Consider the following 19,311-nt stretch of genomic DNA (forward strand, 5'->3'; position numbering starts at 1 on the left):
TGGCACCCAGACCTGGGTGCTCAGCTCAGACCTGAGGCAGGGATGTCCTCGCTCCTCTCACGTACGTATGTAGGGGCGGGGTGAGCAGTGCTGCACCCCTCAGGGGCCAGGGAACCTGGGTCAGAAACCCAAGGCGGGTCTGTCCTGTGGAGGGATGAGGCGGCATAACCCTTTCATGGGCTCTACAGTCAGGGGCTGAGCAGACCCCTGAGTGCCTGGGGCCCAGCCCTGCCTCCTCACAGTGAACCCTCAAGGTCACCAGGTGAGGGTGTGGCCGAGGGGACGCACAGATGTGCTCCGAGTCAGTATTGCTCCTAGGAGTCCCTGGGATTAGAGTGCTGGGGGGTGGCCCCCTGACCTGAGAGCAGAGGCAGGACATCTTTGAGCCCTCTCCATGTCACCCTTGCAGACAAATATGAGGTGAAGGTTTCTGGACAAGGCTTTAATAATGCCAGGGACAAGAACGAAGTTCTTTGCAGATATAAATTGGACAACACCACAGTCTACAGTAAGTACCCTTGGCCCCAATGCGTGACCGAGTCCCACAGCACACTGCAATCACCTCAGCCCGCCAAGCCCCCCAAGCCCTGCTGACATGGGCTGGGGCCACTGGGAGACAGGGGCGGCTTGGGCAAGTGGAAGGAGGAACCTGGCTGGGAAGCCTGACCCTCTTCTTTCATTGCCCTGAGGGAGGTCGCCCTTCCCCCAGCCCCAGGACAGCTCCTGGAGCAGGCCTTTCCCCCTGCAGGGGACAAGTTTGAACTCTGGGTCTGCCCTCACAGCTGCATTTCCACACCCCCTCCTCAGCTTACGGTTCCCTTGAGAGATGAATATTAAACCCCAAGAGTGTGCTGGTGGGGATGGAGGCAGCTCTGGAACCTGAGTCTCTGCCAGAGGCACTGCTAACTTTCCCAGGAATGTGTGTTCCCCCAGCATTGACAGAAGATGCCCTCTGGGAGGCCTGGCCCTGCAGTGTGGCAAGGCGCCCACCACACACATGGAGCAGGTGCCTGCGTGTGACCTTGACGAAATGAGTGTTCTGTTCTCAGCCTCTTTTCTCTCTTCTATAAAATGGGACCGATATGAGGGTTGTCTAACTGAACTTTATAACCGGTAGAACAAGAATGCAGGAAGGGCTTAATTTTAAAATAAAAGGACAAATTAGTGAAAATGCTCAGACAACAGGCGGCCATGGTGGGAGCACTGAGGTGGGAATGCTCTTCCCCAGAGTGCTGGGACAGGTGGATGTTCTGCATCCTCCTTACTTTTCCCACTGAGCTCTCCGCACAGGCATTGGATGTGATTGTATTTGGATCCTGGTGTCTTATCCCAGGGCCATCTGGTAAACCTCGCACAGCTCCTCTCCCCAGCTCACTTCTAGGCCCCGTCTCCTCCTACCCACAGTGCACAGCCTGGGCCTCATTCCGCACCACACGGGTGTAGTGGCCTCAGGGAATTTGGTTTCCCTTGGTCTGCACTTTCTCGGCAGAGGTTTGAACTGAGGAACTCCTTTCCTGGTAGAGCTCACAGTTATTGAGCAGTTAGAACTCCGAGCGCCTTCTGTACACTCTCTCATCACTTCTCTCAGGAGACCCATTGGTTCTCCCTTGTTTGAATGCGGAAGCAGAGGAAGAAGCCACTAGCAAGTTTGTTTACAGCCAGCAGCTGTGCAGGGACAGCCGGAAAGTGGACCAGGGGATGTGATGGCCCTTCTGGGTCTCAGCCTCCCTGAGGTGACGTTTCTTGAGGAAATGGGTCACGATATGTCCCCCAGGAAAGGTTTCCAGGTGCTGCTGCTGTGGCCTGTGGGTGTAGTGGTTCCCACCCTGGAGACCACCAGCTCTTCCCTCTGAGGAGGACCAGGGCCAGGGCCTCAGCCTGCGGAGCCCATCCCACAGTCCCGGGCCCCTCTGCTGACAGCCAGGCTGGACCTGGTCTAAGGCTGGACCTGTCCCGCAGGGCTGTTTATGTCCAAGTTCTGATGCACTGAGGAGGATTTCTTTGATTGTTTTTAATTATGTTGTTCTCTCATAAAGTATCTAGAAAAACATTTAGAAAATGTAGAGAAGTATAAAGAAAAATATACAAAAATTAGTGCTTTATATTCTATACAATGTGTCTTTTTCATGTAATATTTTTATAATTAATTAAAAATGTTTTGAAGTGTGTCAACTGAAGTATTCCATGACTCAGTGCCTTTTGGCTTGTAAACTACTCTCCAGTCAAACATTCCTTGCTGGGTCCTGGGCATCTCAGGCAACTGCCCCACCCTCCAGCTGCCTGCTCTGGACTGCGAACACCCTATTGGAAAAGGATCTGCACCTCCTTTGGCTTTTTCCCCACTTAATCCCGAGCGTCCCGCCCATCAGGTACAAGCCCTTCCCCTAAAACACATGAGGTGATCCGTTTTCATAATGAGCAGCAAAGAAGGAGTAACAGCGCTCAGACAGCATGTTAGGACCCTAGCAGGTGCACAGGCCAAGAGGCTGTCCTAGGGGGCAGCCCAGAGGAGAGCATAACGGAGGAAAGTGGGGATTGTTAGATTGTTAATTACGTTAATGATACAGAGTAGAATTCAGGAAATAAAGTTAAGAATAAAGCCTTACACCTAATCCTATCCCACAAGTGTTCAAATACTTCCGAGTAAACCTTATTTTCCATGAATGGTGGAAGTAAAAGAAACTATAGTGCAGTGGTCTTCAACCTTTCTAATGCCGCAACTCTTTAATACAGTCCTCATGTCGTGGTGACCCCCAAGCATAAAATTATTTTCGTTGCTACTTCATAACAGTAATTTTGCTGCTGTTATGAATTGTAATGTAAATATCTGTTTTCCAATGGTCTTTAGGCAAGCCTGCTAGCCGTTCTCAACCTGTGGGTCTCGACTGCTGCTGTAGAGCAGTATAGTGGAATTAAAGAAACAATTGAACATCACATAAGTGTTTCTTTATGAGACACTTCGTTTCTAAAAGTATTTCCTGATGAAACCGGTTTGGCTCAGCAGTAGAGCGTCGGTCTGCGGACTGAAAGGTCCCAGGTTCGATTCCGGTCAAGGGCATGTACCTTGGTTGCTGGCACGTCCCAAGTAGGGGGTGTGCAAGAGGCAGCTGGTCAATATTTCTCTCTCATTAATGTTTCTAGCTCTCTATCTCTCTCCCTTCATCTCTGTAAGAAAATCAATAAAATATATATTTTTTTTAAAAGTATTTCCTGACGTTGAAAGGAGGCTGTAAAACATTAAGCGATGCGAGCTCTGCATGTAGAGTCTTGTTTGGTTTTGATCTGTGTGTTTTTAACAGTCAAGTGTCGGTTCAGTGCCACTTGGACTTTTGTCTTATAAAAACTAGAGGGCATTTCTAAACAGAAAACAAGCCTGTTTTCTAAAAATATACAGAGAACAACTGAAACCTATCTTCACTTTCAGGAAGGTCAGGCCCAAGAGTGTGCTGGAGACGTGGCCCGCCCCTGAGCATATGATTCCCTGGAGTTTCCTCCCCGGCCTGGTCATGGCCCTGGAGGTGCAGGCCTGGGAGAGAGCTCGCCCTCCTGCTGCAGGGGGCGTGTGCCGGTTGCATCTGTCCACCTGGGCCAGCAGGTGCAGAGTGCTGAGTCCAGCCTCTGGCCAGCAGAGGCACTAGCTCCTCTGGCTGTGGAACCCCTGGGTGGAGAAGAAGGCCAGGGACAAGACTGTCCTCTAGAATCTCAGGTCTCAGAGCCAAGCAGCTTCCTGGGAGCACAGATCCCCACTTCCAGAGGGCAAGCCTGGTGCCCAGGCAAGCTGGAGCAGGGCGGGGGAGACAGCTGGTAGCATACATAGCCAGCACTCAAATGCAGCTGGGCAGGCCTTCTCTTTACCACAGTTCGAGGGTGTAAAGGGCTCAGACTAAGTAGATGCCTCAGTTACAAGCTAAGGAACTGTTTTGAGCAGCTGCTTCCCAACACCCATAATAACAGAAAACAAAACCGAAGAAAGTCCCAATTTCCAGGCTTCCCTGGCTCAAAGAATGCACTTCCATCCACCTGGTCACTCTGGTCAAAACCTGCACGTCATCCTTGATTCCTCTTCGCTTTCATGCACATGCAGTCCACTGGCAAGCCCTGTTGCCCCTGTGACCCACACTTACCCAGATCTGGTCAGCCCCTGGCATTGTACTTACAACCAAACGCCAACCTTTTCCCAGGGCCACGAGGCCCTGCCCATCTCTCCTCACTCACTCCTTTTCTGCTCAACAAGTGCAGCCAGTTATGCCTTCAGCCTTGAGCACCCACACCAGGGACACTCTTCTCTGCAACCTTTCCATGCCTTTCCAACCTCATCACCTTCAGCTTCATGATCACTTCCCCAGGGACGTGTTTTAGGGTGTGTAACTGGGAGATGTAGAGAACTGAAGCTAATGATGCAATCTATAAGAAGTATCCTATGTAATAAAAGCCTAATATGCAAATTGTCCCCTTTACCTGGAGTTCTGCCTGGAGTTCGACTGCTTGCTATGATTTGCACTAACCATCAGGAGGCAGCACAGAACATGGCAGGCATTGGTGATGCTACACTGGCAGCAGGTGGTAAGCAGGCCCCAATGGGTCCCGAAGAGAGTGGCACCGGGAAGGGATAGGATGGAAGGGATGGTGAAGCAGGTGAGTGGGCAGCTCCAGGCTAAGGTGGGTGTGGGCCACTGGTTGACAGGTAGGAATCGCCCTGCTGATCCAATTGCCCCCACTGCTGCGGGGCTCCCAGGTGCTGAGGGAGCCAGGTGGGGGCCCAATGCCACCCATCCGATCGCAGGGCGACCAGCAGCAGCAGCAGGAGACAGGGAAGCTGCCCAGCTCAATGCCTGGGAGCTGGGCAGCGGCAGGGCGATTGGCGAGGCAATTAGGTCCCCGCAGGCAGCAACCAGCTGGGGTGGTGGTGGTGGCGTGATTGGTGGGACGATAGGGCAGGCAGTGATGAATGGGCAGGCAGTGACCAGTGGCAGCAGCAGGAGGCAGGTGACCCAGGGAAAGGATGGAGTATGCATCCAATGTATGAATTTCATGCCCTGGAACTCTAGTCCAATATAATAAAAGTGTAGTATGCAAATGGAGGTCATCTGGAAATTCACTCAGGGGGCAGGACTATCCAGGGGAAGGAAGGGAAGCCCCGGCCGTTAGCCAGAAGTTACAGGAGACCCTGCCAGTGCACAGATTTCATGCACTGGGCGTCTAGTGTGCTCATAAGAATAAAAAGGACAGTATTTTCCATTGAAAAAATGAAAACCAGTCATATTTATTAGTACTTAACTAAGAAAGCGATCTGAAAGAAGATGCATATATTTTCTCATAAATACCCAATTCGGACATTATTTTCTTTATTATATTACTGCTCTATCACCATTTATCCCCCTATACCCTCTTCCACCTCCACACACTCCCACCCCCACCACAATCACCCCACTGATGTCTGTATCTGAGTTTTTCTTTTCTATCTTGCTCAATCCCTCCAACACTCCCAACCAGGTATGTCTCCTGCTCTCCATCTATGAGGCTGTCTCTATTTTGTTTGTTAATTCAGTTGTTCATTAAATTCCACATATGATTGAAATCATATGATACTTGTCTTTCTCTGACTGACTTATTTCACTTACATAATGCTTTCTGGGCTCATCTATGTTGTTGCAAAGGGTAAAATTTTCTTTTTTTTTTTTTTAAGGCCAAGTAGAATTCCAATGTGTAAGTGTATCCTAGCTGTTTATCCACTAATTTACTGATGAATACTTGGGCTGTTTTCAAATCTTAGCTATGCTGTATAATAAACAGCTATATGCTAATTAGACTGAACATCCAAATGACCTTACGAAGCCAGAGCTGGAAGGGCCGGCCGAGGCTACAAGGGGCTGCAAGAGCTGAGCCCCTTGCACAAATTTCGTGCATTGGGCCTCTAGTTATAAATAACTCTGCAATGAAGAAAGCAGTGCATATAGTCTTGAATTAGTGTTTCAGATTTCTCTGTTTAAATTTCCCAAAAGTGGAATTGTGGGGTCATAAGGCAGTTCCTTTTTTCTCCCAATATTTTATTGATAAAGATATTACATATGTGTCCATATTCCCCCTTGCCCCCTACTTCACTCCCATACATGCTCTCATCCCCTTGCTGTCTCTGTCCATTGGTTATGCTTATATGCATGCATACAAGTCTTTTAATTGATCTCTCCCTCTTACCCTCACCATCCCCTACCTTCCCTCTGAGGTTTGAGCATCTGTTTGATGCTTCTCTGTCTCTGAATCTGTTTTTCTTCATCAGTTAATGTTGTTCATTATAATCCACAAATGAGTGAGATCGTGTGATATTTATCTTTCTTGGACTGACTTACACTGAGTGGCCATATAACAATATTATGATTTCTGAACATATAATAATCTGGCCACTCAGTGTATATCCTATATAATAAAAGGCTAATATGCAAATTGTCCCCTCGACAAGGAGTTCAACTAGCAGGCAGGCCAGCCAACCACCCATGTCCCCTCCCCCTGGCCAGACTGGCCAGGCTCCAATCATGCACAAATTCATGCACCAGGCCTCTAATATACATATAAACACTCTGCACTCTGAGTGCCCAGATTACTATGCGTTCAGAGATCATAATAATCTGGTCACTCAGTGTATTTCACTTAGCATAATGCTCTCCAGCACCATCCATGCTGTTGCCAATGGTAGGCGTTCCTTTCTTTTCACAGCAGTATAGTATTCCATTGTGTAGATGTGGCACCATTTTCTAATCCACTCATCCACTTAGGCTGTTTCCAAATCTTAGCTATTGTAAATTGTGCTGCTATGAACATAGGGGTGCATATGTCCTTTCTGATTGGTATTTCTGGTTTCTTGGGATACGGTCCTAAAGGGATCACTGGGACAAATGGGAGTTCCATTTTTAGTTTTTTGAGAAAACTTCATACCGGTTTCCACTAATCTGCATTCCCACCCACAGTACACAAGGATTTCACCTCCTCACCAATATTTGCTTTATTGATTTATTGATGAGAGCCATTCTGAGAGGGTATGAAGAGACTAGAGGCCCAATGCAATTTGTGCAGTGGAAGGATCCCTCAGTCCAGCCTGTGCCCTTTCTCAGTCCAGGACCCCTCACTCCTTACCACCCGCCTGTTCACTGCTCCTTACCACTCAGCTCACTGCTCCTTAGTGCTGCTGTGGAGAAGGGAGAGGCTCCTGCCACCACTGTTGCACTCGCCACCAGGAGCCTGGCTTCTGGCTGAGCAGTGCTCCCTTGTAGAAGCGCACTGACCACCAGGGAGCAGCTTCTGCATTGAGCGTCTGGCCCCTGGTGGTCAGTTTGCTTCATAGTGACAGGTCATGCTGGTTGTTCTGCCATAATGATTGCTTAGGCTTTTATTATATAGACTAGAGGCCTGCTGCATTAAATTCGTGCACTCCAGAGTGGCCCCTCAGCCCAGCCTGTGCCTATCGTGGACATTCTGTGGACAATAACAGCTTCAGAGGTACATTGTGTTAATATTTGGTCTTTAGACATTTTCTGTTGCTGACACCAGCTGGGAGGAGGAACCGTGAGGAATTGGGCTATCTCCTCACACCTTTCAGGGTCTGGGGTGCAGGTGAAAAGATTCAGGGCTGTCATGGCACCAGCAGAAGGCTAAGCAATGGCTGATTCCACAGGGAATCATGCTCCCTCCTCCCTCCTGTCAGGGTTGGGAGTGGGGGAGGGGTTAAATTGGGAGTGGGACTGGCCAGGGGGTGGATCTGCTGGAGGTTGGGGGAGCCAATCAGCCCAGATCCAGCTGGTTGAGCTCCATAGTGCGCAAGTAGAATACCTAGGCCTGGCTGGAGATCAGGGTCAATCAGGGCTTTTCTTCCACCAGTTGTTGGCAACTGGCCCTATCCCCACTGCTGCCACTGCTTGCCATTGGTGCAGTGCTGACCCCCTACCACTGGTCACATCCTTCTATGGGGTGATTGATCATGGAGTTCCTCCTAACCTCCGCAGCCTGCCAGTCAATGACCTGGGCCTCCCTCTGCAGGGTGATTGATTGCAGAGCCCCCCAATCAGTCTCCCCACCAGCTGGTGGCCTGGGCCTGTAGGGCAATCATGAGGCAATTATGGACACCCCCAACAAATTGCATTGCATCCATCTTGGCTGGCCTGGCGCCAGTGTGTGTCATAGTGTGGTCATCTGGGTGTTTGTTCTAATGTTTGGTGGTAATGTCAATTTGCATATTAAACTTTTATTATTATAGTCTAGAGGCCCAGTGCACAAAATTGGGGAGCTGTCCCTCAGCCCAACTACCACCCTCTCTAATCTGGGACCCCTTGGGAGATGTCCATTTGCTGGTTTAGGCCATGGGGATCTAGCCTAACCTGGCAGTTGGACATCCCCCTCACAATCCAGGACTACTGGCTCCCAACCTGCCTGCCAGCCAGTTCACCACTAATCGCTCCCTTGCCAAGCTGATCGACTGCTTCCCTGCCAGCCCAATTGCCCCCAACTGCCCTCCCCTGCCAACCTGGTCGCCCCCAACTGCCCCCCCCCCTGCATATTCCCTCTTTATTCAATAGAGTTTTTTCTTTAACATATTGAACATATTGGACACTGTACCTGCCATGGTCTTGACAAACCAGTAAAAATATAAACCCAAACTAAAAGTGTCATAAAATAAACTCCTTAAACAGGAGTTTTATGAGACCTTGGAAAGGTGATATCATGTGGTTGTTTCTTTCTTTTTTCCTTCTCTTTCTTTTTCTTGATGCTTCATCTTCTGTCCTTTCTTTTCTCCTTTCATTACTTTTCTGTTTTCTCTTTCTCTTAACTTTTCCATTGGTAGAATCATCAGTACTTGAATATGTCTTGCTTCCAGAAGACAAAGAGGAGGGGAAAATACCATTATCTGAAGAAAAAGATGATCTATGTTGGGATCAGTGGTGATTCTGGTTTTGCTCTTTTATCTGTTTGTTTGTCATTTCTGCCATCTTCAGGACTTGTGTGTGGGCACTTCTTATTCATGTCTACAAAACCTGCCTGCCTTGGTGAAAACTGTAGGGGAAAAGGCCTTCCTGGGTAGACTCAAGCCCAGCCCAAGGTGTGAGGAAACGGGGTGGGGCACGCCCACCACTGCCACTGCAGAGCCCAACCTCCGGACCATGGAGTATTCTCTAGTGATGGAACTGCAACGTAGCAATTTGCCTTCAGAAATTATTTGTAAGTTACTTCTGATGTGAAACCCTACCTCAGACATTTCCTTTGAAGTTTGTAAAGATTTTTAAACAAAACCCATTTACCTCCCTAACCCGGTCACAACTTTCTGCCCAATGGGAGAGGTTTGCTAGGCAGCATCGCCCCGATAATCCCCCAAGCCCCACCACTCCAGTCACTCAGCTGGGGGCAAGGGAAGTTTCCAGGCTGACTCCCTGAGGCAGCCAGTGGGGCAGGATCACTCACTGGGGGCAAGGACGTTTCTGAGCTGGGACCCTGATGCTGCAGGTGTGTGTGTGTGAAGGGGGGAGAAGGAGGGAATCACTCCATGCGGATGTGCAAGGTTCTGAGGCTGGGACCCTGAGGCTGCTGCTAAGAGGGGATTGCTTCAAGGGGAGTGAATTTTTGTTTTCTTTTCGTTTTTTTTTATAAAGGGTTGGGTTCTCTATATTCTGCCAGACTGCTCACGCTGCCCACTCTCAGTGGCCGCTGCCCCCCAGAAACTGGAGGACTCCGTGGGGCTGAGAGGACTGGGCACCGCCACCTTTGTTGTGGAGTGTTGGTTAATTTGCATATTACTCTTTTATTAGATAGGATACCTCATCATGGTTTTAACGGCATTTCTCTGATGATTAGTGTAATTGCACATCTTTCCACGTGTTGATTGGCCATCTGTATGCCCTTTTTGGAAAAGTGTCTATTCAGGTCCTTTGTGAATTTTTAATTAGATTATTTATCTTTCTTTTATTAAGTTCTTATAAATTTGGCATATTAACCCCTTATCAGATGTATCATTGGCAAATGTGCTCTCCCTTTCAGTTGGATGTCTTTTCATTTTGTTTCTGATTTTCTTTGCTGTGCAAATATGTTATATTTGATGTAGTCCCATTTGTTTATTTTTCTTTTGTTTCCCTTGCCCAAAGAGATAGATATATCAGGGGGAGGGGGAGAAATATTGTTACAAGAAATTCTGAGATTTTACTGCCTATGTTTTCTTCTAGTATAGTTTTGAGTCTAACATTTAAGTCTTTAATCAATTTTTCAGTTTATTTTTGTGTGTAGTGTAAGAAGGTGATCTAGTTTCAGATTTTTAGGACTTATCCAATTTTCCCCATACAATTTATTGAATAGAATATCTTTATCTCAATGTATGCTTTGCTTCCCTTGTCAAATATTAATTCACTGTAAAGGAATGACTCTTTTTCTGGGTTCTCTATTCTGTTCCATTGATCTGTATGTCTGTTTTTAAGCCAGTACCATACTGTTTCCAATATCAGGCCTTGTAGTATAGTTTGATATCAGGTAGTGTGATTCTTCCCACTTAGTTCTACTTTTCAAGATTGCTGTTACTCCTCGGGGTCTTGATTAAGTTCCATATTAATATCTGGAATATTTTTTCAAGTTCTGTGAAATATGCCACTGGTATCTTGATAGGAATTGCACTGAATCTGTAGATTGCTGTGGGTAATGTGGACATATTAATGATGTTAATTCTCCTTATCCATGTACATAATGCATGCTTTCACTTATTTGTATCTTCTTAAATTTCTTTCTTCAGTATTTTATAATTTTCCAAGTGTAGGTCTTTTCCATCCTTGGTTAAACTTATTTCGGGGTATTTCATTCTATTTGAAGCAATTGTGAATGGGATTTTTTTAAATTTCTCTTTCTGATAGTTCAATATTGGTGTGTAAAAATGCAACTATTTTTGGATATTTATTTTGTATACTGCTTGTTTACTGAATTCATTCATGATTATAGCAGGTTTTTAACATAATATTTAGGGTTCTCTATATACAGTATCATGCTACCTGAAAATAATGACAGTTCTACTTCTTCCTTTCCAATATACTGTAGATGCCTTTTGTTTCTTCTTTTGATAGCTGTGGTTAGGAATTTCAGTAATATATATATATATAACCTAATATACAAATAGACCAAATAGAAATACAACTGAACAATCAAACATGCAAACAACTGAACAACCAGTCATTATGACGTGCACTGACCACCAGGGGCACACATGGAACATGGCAGGCAGCAGAGTGTGGAACATGGCAGGTGTCAGCTCTGGCAGGATGGTGGAGCAAGAGAGTGGGGGTGCGAGACCAAGGTGGGGTGCCAGTTGCTGTCATCTGGTGGTTACTGAAAACTCTTTGCTCCTCCACAACATGGTCCTACCCAGCACTCACACCTGCTATCAGTGCTGACACTGCTTACACCTGTTGCTGGCACTGGAGCTGCTGCTCACACTCACTGAACATATCTGGTGCTAGTCCTGATCTCTAGGTGCTGTCAGTGGGTGCGAGCAGTGGCTGCTGGCCCTGATCACCCCTGAGAGCTTCTCCACCTACCCCTGATCCTGAGGGGTGATCAGGGAAGGAGCTGAAGCTCACACCCGCTGACGGTTCCGGCCCTGCTTGCACCCACTGCTGGCATCAGCCCAATTGCTCCACAGCATCAGTGGGTGCAAGTGGGGCCCGCACATCAGTGCATGGGAGGGGCAATGGTGGGAGCGGGTCTTGCAGCAGAGATGGGGCCAGGGGCCTCACAGGAGGGCCCAGGCAGGGGACGTGGAGACTGGGCCAAGACCTGCCCCTGTACCCACTGAAGTCACCTGGCTCACAGTTCCTTTCAATGTGCACAAATTCATGCACTGAACTCCTAGAGTTGAATAAGAGTGGTGAAAGTGGACATCTTTGGCTTGTTCCTGATCTTAAGGAGAACACTTGTATTTTTGCCCATTTAGAATGATGTTGGCTGTGGGTTTGTCATAGATGGCATTTATTACATTAAGATATGTTTGCTCTATTCCCATTTTGCCAGTTTTGAACATAAATGGGTGCTGAGTTTTATGAAATGCTTTTTCTGCTTCTATTGATATTATCATGTGTTTTTTATCTTTCTTTTTGTTTATCCTATATAATAAAAGCCCAGCGACCAAAATGGTGCAATGACCAGAAACCAGAATGACCACGGCACTTCAACCCTGCCAGCTGCCCCCAAGCAAGCAGTTAGGGATGATCAGGCAGGCAGGCAGAGTACTAAGGGGCAATCAGACAAACAAAGGCAGTTAGAGGGATTATACAGGCAGAATGCTTAGGGGCAATCAGGCTGGCAAACAGAGGCAGTTAGGAGTGATCAGGCAGGCAGAGGAGGTTGGGGTGATCAGGAAGGCAGGTGAACAGTTAGAGGACAGAATATCAAGCCTAAACTGGCAGTCAGATATCCCCCAAGGGTTCCCAGATTTGGAAAGCCTGTAGGCCAGGATGAGGGAGTCCCTCCCATGCATGAATTTTGTGTGCCAGGCCTCTAGTGTGATATAATCACAATTACTGTTTTGTAGATCCCTCTGATCAATATGTATGATCTTTTTATTGTATTGCTGTATCCAGTGTGCTAATTTTTTGTTGAGGATTTCATCATCAATGTTCTTCAGGAATATTGACCTATAACTTTATTTTCTGTCAGCTCTATCTCTGGTTTTGGAATTTGAATAATGCTGGCCTTGTAAAATAAGCTAGGAATTTTCTCCCTTCTTGAATTTTTGCAATAGTTTGAGAAGGACAGATGTTAGTTCTTCTTTGAATATTTTAGTAAAATTCACCTGAAAATCCATCCGGTTCAGGATTTTTATTTGTTGAGAGTTTTTTGTTTTGTTTTGTTTTGTTAATTACTGCTTCAATTTCACTGGTTATAACCTGTCTATTCAAATTTCCTAATTTAGTTTTAAAAGATTGTAAGTTTCTAGGAATTTATCCATTTCATTTTGACATATATTTGTTCATAATATGTTCTTACAATCCTTCGTGTTTCTGTGGTGTCAGTTATTATTTCTCTGTCATTTCTGATTTTATTTATTTATTTATATGGGTCCTCTATTTTTTTTCTTGATTAGTCTAGTTACAAGTTTCTAAATCTTTCTTACCTTTTCAAAGAGTCAACTCTTGGTTTCATTAACTTTTTATATTTATTTTGTAGACTATCTCATTCATTTCTGATCTGATCTTTATTATTTCCTTCTTTTTATTCACACTGAGCTTTGTTTGTTGTTCCTTCTCAAATTTCCTTTATATGCAAAGTTGGATTTTTTTATTTGAACTTTTTCTCATTTCCCCCTTTTTTTTAATTAAGGTATATCTTCCCATTGCCCACCCCCATCCCACTCCCATACATTGCCAGTCCTCAACCCCCAGTATCTTGAATCCATTGGTTATGCTGATATGTGTGCATAAAAGTCCTTCTGTTGATCTCTTATCTCCCCCATTTCTCCCTAACCTTCTTGCTGTAATTTGACAGTCTGTTTGATGCTTTACTACCTCTGTATCTATCTTTCTGTTCATCAGGTTATAATGTTGTTTATTATCCACAAATGAATGAGATAATGTAGTATTTTTCTTTCATTGACTGGCTTATTTCACTTAGAATAATGCTCTCTGGTTCCAACCAGATTGCCGAAAATGGTAAGAATTACTTCATCTGTGGCAGCATAGTATTCCATTTTGTAGTTGACCATGGTTTCCTGATCCATTCATCTGCTGATGGGCAGCTGTTTCCAAATCTTAGCTATTGTAAATTGTTCTGCTATGAACATAGGGGTGCATATATCCTTTCTGTCTGGTGTTTCTAGTTTCTTGGGATATATTCCTAGAAGTGGGATCACTAGGTCAAATGGGAGTCCCATTTTTTGAGGAAACTCCATACGATTCTTCACAATGGCTACACCTGTCTGCATTCCCACCAGCAGTGCAGGAGGGTTCCTTTTTCTCTGCATCCTCGCCAGCACTTGTTATTTGTTGATTTGTTGATAATAGCCATTCTCACCGGTGTGAGATAGTACTGCATGATTGTTTATATTTGCATCTCTCTGATAATTAGTGACTTTGAGAATGTTTTCATGTGTCTCTTGGCCTTCCTTCTGGCTTCTTTCGAAAAGATTCTACTTAGGTCTGTTGCCCATTTTTTTATTGGATCATTTATTTTCCTTTTATTAAGTTGTATGAGTTCCCTGTAGATGTTGGAGATTAAAACTTTATCAGTGATAATATTTGCAAATATGCTCTTCCATACAGTAGGCTTTCTTATTATTTTGTTGATGGTTTCTTTTGCGGGGGGGGGGGGGAAGCTTTTTATTTTGATATAGTCCCATTTGTTTATTTTCTCTTCAGTTTCCATTGCCCTAGAGCAGTATCCATGAAGAAATTGATTTTCTCTGCCTGTGGATTCCTCAAGTATTTTTCTGGTTTCCCGTCTTATATTTATAAGTCCTTGATCCATTTTGACTTTATTTTTGTGTATGGTATAAGTTGGTGGTCTAGTTTCATTTTTTTGCATGTATCTTTCCAATTTTCCCAACACCATTTATTAAAGAGACTGTCTTGACTCCGTTGTCAAATATTAATTGAGCATAGTGGTTTGGGTCAATATCTAGATTCTCTATTCTATTCAATTGGTCTATATGCCTGTTCTTGTGCCAGTACCAGGCTGTTTTGAGAACAGTGGCTTTGTAATACAGTTTGAAATCTGGTATTGAGATCCCTCCTACTTTGTCCTTCTTTCTCAGGATTCCTGTGGCTATTTGGGGTCCTTTTTTATTCCAGATGAATTTATGAAGAGTTCTTTCTAGGAGGTCTGTGAAATATGTCATTAGTATTTTCATGGGGAGTACATTGAATCTATAGATAGCTTTGGGTAGTATGGACATTTTAATGATATTGATTCTACCAATCCATGAACTTGGTATGCTCTTCCATCAATTTATGTCTTCCTCTATCTCTTTTTGCAATGTCTTGTAGTTTTCTGAATATAAGTCTTTTTCCTCCTTAGTTAAGTTTATTCGTAGGTATATTAATTTTTTTGTGTGTGTGTGCAATGATAAATGGGATTGTTTTCTTAATCTCTCCTTCTGTAAGTTAACTGTTGATGTATAGAAATGCCATAGATTTCTTGGTATTAATTTGTATCCTGCTACATTTCCAAATTCATTTATTAAGTTAATAGTTTTTTAATGCGGTCTTTAGGGTTTTGTATATACAGTATCATGTCATCTGAAATAAGAACACTTTTATTTCTCCTTTTCAAATTTGGGTGCCTTTTATTTCTTCTTCTTATCTAATTGCGCTGGCTAATACTTCCAGTACTATGTTGATCAGGAGTAGTAAAAGCGGGCATCCCTGTCTTGTTCCTGTTCTTAGGGGAAATGGTTTTAGTTTTTGTCCATTGACTATGATGTTGGTTGTAGGTTTATCGTATATGGTTTTTATAATATTATTTAAGGTATGATCCTTCTATTCACATCTGACTGAGAGTTTTTTATCAAATATGGGTGTTGGATTGTCAAATGCTTTTTCTGCATTAATTGATATGACTATGTGATTTTTATCTCTAAATTTGTTTATGTGATGTACCAAATTTATTGATTTGCACATATTTTACCATCCTTGCATCCCTGGGATAAATCCTACTTGGTCATGGTGTATGATGTTTCTGATATTCTGCTGGATCCGATTTGCTAGAATTTTGTTGAGGATTTTGGCATCTATGTTCATGAGGTATACTGAACAGTAATTCTCTTTCATTGTGTTGTCTTTATCTGGTTTGTGTATTAGGGTGATGCTGGCTTCATAGAATAAGATTGAAAGTGTTCCTTCCCCTTGAATTTTTTGGAATAGTCTGATGAGGATAGGTTTTAGTTCTTCTTTGAATGTTTGCTAAAACTTCCCTGTGTAGCCATCTGGCCCCAGGCTTTTGTTTGCTTGAAGCTTTTTGATGACTGCTTCAATTTCTTCCATTGTTATTGGCCTATTGAGATGTTTAGATTCTTCCTGATTGAGTTTTGGAAGGTTATGTTTTTCTAGGAATATGTCCATTTCCTCCAGGTTGTCCAGTTTGTTGAAAGAGAGTTTTTCATGGTATTTTTTAACAATCCTTTGAACTTCAGTGGTGTCTATTGTTATTTCTCCTCTTTTATTTCTGATTTTGTTTATTTGAGTCCTCTCTTTGCTTCTTGGTGAGCCTGGCTAGAGGTTCATCAATCTTGATTATCCTTTCAATGAACCAACTCTTGGTTTTGTTGATCTTTTGTATTCTTTTTTGGTTTCTATGTCATTTAACTCCCCTCGGATCTTTATTATTTTCTTCCTTTGGCTTACACTGGGCTTTTCTGTTGCTCTCTTTCTAACTCTTTGAGTTGTAGGGTTAGTAATTTATTACCATTGTTTCTTGCTTGTTTTGTTTTGTTTTTTTCAGTAGGCTTGTAGAGCTATGAACTTCCCACTCAAGACTGCTTTTGCTGTGACCCATAGATTTTGGATTCGTGGGTTTTCATTGTAATTTGTTGCCATGATGTTTTGTTGTGTTTTTTTTTCTTTGATCTCTCTGGTAACCCAATCATTTTTAATAGCATGCTGTTTAGTCTCCATGTGTTGTTTTTGTAGTTAATTTTCAGTTTTATGCTACTGTGATTTGAGAAGATGCTTGATATGATTTCTATCTTTTTCAATTTGAAGACACTTTGCCTATGACCCAACATGTGGTCTGTCATTGAAAATGACCAATTTGCACTTGAGAAGAATGTATATTCTGTGGCTTTGGGGTCAATGTTCTGAAGATGTCAATTAATTCCATCTGGTCTAGTGAGTCATTTAAGATTGATGTTTCCTTGCTGATTTTTTGTTTAGAGGAGTTGTCCAATGGTGATAGTGGGGTATTGAAGTCTTCTACTATGATTGGATTGCTGTCAATCTCTCCCTTGATATCCTCCAGGAGTTTTTTATGTATTTGGGTGTTCCTGTATTGGATGCATATATGTTTACCAGAGTTATTACTTCTTCTTGGGTTGATCCCTCTAGTATTATGAAATGGCCTTCCTTATCTTTTGTTATGTCTTTCACTTTGAGGTCTAATTTGTCAGAAATAAGTGTTCCTACCCGAGCTTTTTTTCATTTCCATTTGCCTGAAAAAACTTTTTCCATCCCATCACCCTCAGTCTGTGTCTGTCTTTTTTTCTAAGGTGGGTTTCTATTAATAGTAAGCAGAAGATATATGGGTCATGTTTGCTTATCCAATCCATTACCCTATGCTTTTGATTGGAGCATTTAAACCTCTTATGTTTAAAGTTATTGTTGATAGGTACTTATTTGTCACCATTTGTATTCTTTACCCCGGTGTTTCTTCTTTGCTTCCCATTTCTTATTTTTATAGCAGACACTTTAGCATTTCTTGCATTGCTGTTTGGTGGTAATAAATTCCATAGTCCTTTTTTTGTCTGTAAAGCTCCTGATTGCACCTTCAATTTTGATTGATAGCCTTGTTGGGTGAAGTATTCTTGGATTCAGATCCTTCCTTTGCATGAGTTTGTATATTTCATTCTATTCTCTTCTGGCCTGATGTGCTTCTGTTGAGAAATCAGTCACTAGTCTGATGAGGGTTCCTTTGCAGGTAACTTTCTATCTCTCACTGGCAGCTTTTAAGATTCTTTCTTTGTTGGTGGTGTTTGCCAATTTAATTATAATGTGCCTTGGCTTCGGTCTTTTGGGGTTCATTTTGCTTGGGACTCTGAGCTTCTTGGATTTGGGTAGGTTTTTTTCTTCCCTATATCAGGAAAGTTTTCTGTCAATATTTCTTCAAACAGATTTTCTATTCCTTGCTTAGTTTTCTCTCCTCCTGGAACCCCTATCATGTGAATGTTGTTTTGTTATGTGTTGTCCCAGAGTTCCCTTGGTCTTTCCTCCTACTTGTTAATTTTTTTTTTCTAGAAGCTGCTCTATTTGGGTCTTTTTTTCCATCTTGTCTTCTAGCTCACTGGTGCAGTCCTCTGCTTCTTCTAATCTAGTCTTGATGCTTCCTATTGAGTTTTTACAGCGGCAATGTCATTTTACATTTCTTCTTAATTCTTCTTCATTTCCTCTAGGTTCTTACACATATTGTCGAATTTGTCTTTCATTCTTTTCAGCCACCTTATGTCCATTTCTCTGAATTCTTTCTCTGACAGGTTTCTTGCCTCCATTACATTTACTTCCTTTTCTGCTGATGCCTGCTTTTCTTTCATTTGCGGACTGTTTTTGTTTTTGTTTTTGTTTTTGTTTTGTCTCCCCATGGTTTCTCTTCTCCAAGTGTCTGCTTCTATAGTTCTCTCTCTCCTTATCCCGGGTGAAATCTGACATTTCTGTGGGAGAGTGTAGAACTTCTCTGAATCCAGAGGTTTGCGCCAATTGGGACCTGTATTCTGGGGTTTGCAGCTGTTCAGTGGGTGCTGTAGTTGTAGATTTTCAGGCTTCCAATAACATCCACTTTCAAAATGACATGGTGTCCGTGTCCATGTTAGTGTCCATGTCAAGCAGCAGTGGGGGCTTCCTGGTCAGGGGATCTCCATCCAGCAGTCCCCCATTGTTTCCTAGAGTATAGCTGTCCTCAACTCACCAATAAACACTCCTCATGTGAACCTCAGATGTTCTTTCTCTCTGCTCCGGGACAAGGCTCGAGACAGTCTGTCTATTCCACCGCCTGTTTTATTTGTTTGTTTATTTTGTTTTGGTTTTTGTTTTTGTTTTTGTTTTTTGTTCAATAGGGATAGTCTTTACCTGTGAATTATTTTCTTTTCTTGTGTTTTCTTACTTCTGGTTATAACTTTCCGTTTCTGATTAAAGAAGACACTTTATCATTTCTTGTAAAGCTGCTTTAATGGTGATAAACTCCTTTAGTTTTCATATATCTGGAAATATTTTATCTCTTCTTCAATTCTGAGTAAGAACTTGGTTGGATAAATTACTCTGAGTTGTATTTGCCTTTCTTTAATCACTCTAAAGATGTACTTCCATTACTCCTGTCCTGTAAAGTTGTTGCTAAGAAATCAGCAGATAGTGTTGTTGGGGTTTTTTGTATGTAACTAGTTGTTTTCCTATTGTTGCCTTCAAAACTTTCTCTATGTTTTACTTTTTCCATTTTAATTATAATATATCTGGGTATAGGTATTTTGTTTGTTTGTTTAACTTGTTTAACACTTCTTAAATCTTGATGTGTTTCCTCCCCAGGTTTCTGTTTCTTTTTCTTGTTCTTCTCCTTCTGGCATTCCAATTATGTGAATGTTTGTGCACTTGATGTTTCCTAAGAGTT

Source organism: Pipistrellus kuhlii, unplaced genomic scaffold, assembly GCF_014108245.1.
Source record: "Pipistrellus kuhlii isolate mPipKuh1 unplaced genomic scaffold, mPipKuh1.p scaffold_m20_p_35, whole genome shotgun sequence".
Taxonomy (NCBI): Eukaryota; Metazoa; Chordata; class Mammalia; order Chiroptera; family Vespertilionidae; genus Pipistrellus; species Pipistrellus kuhlii.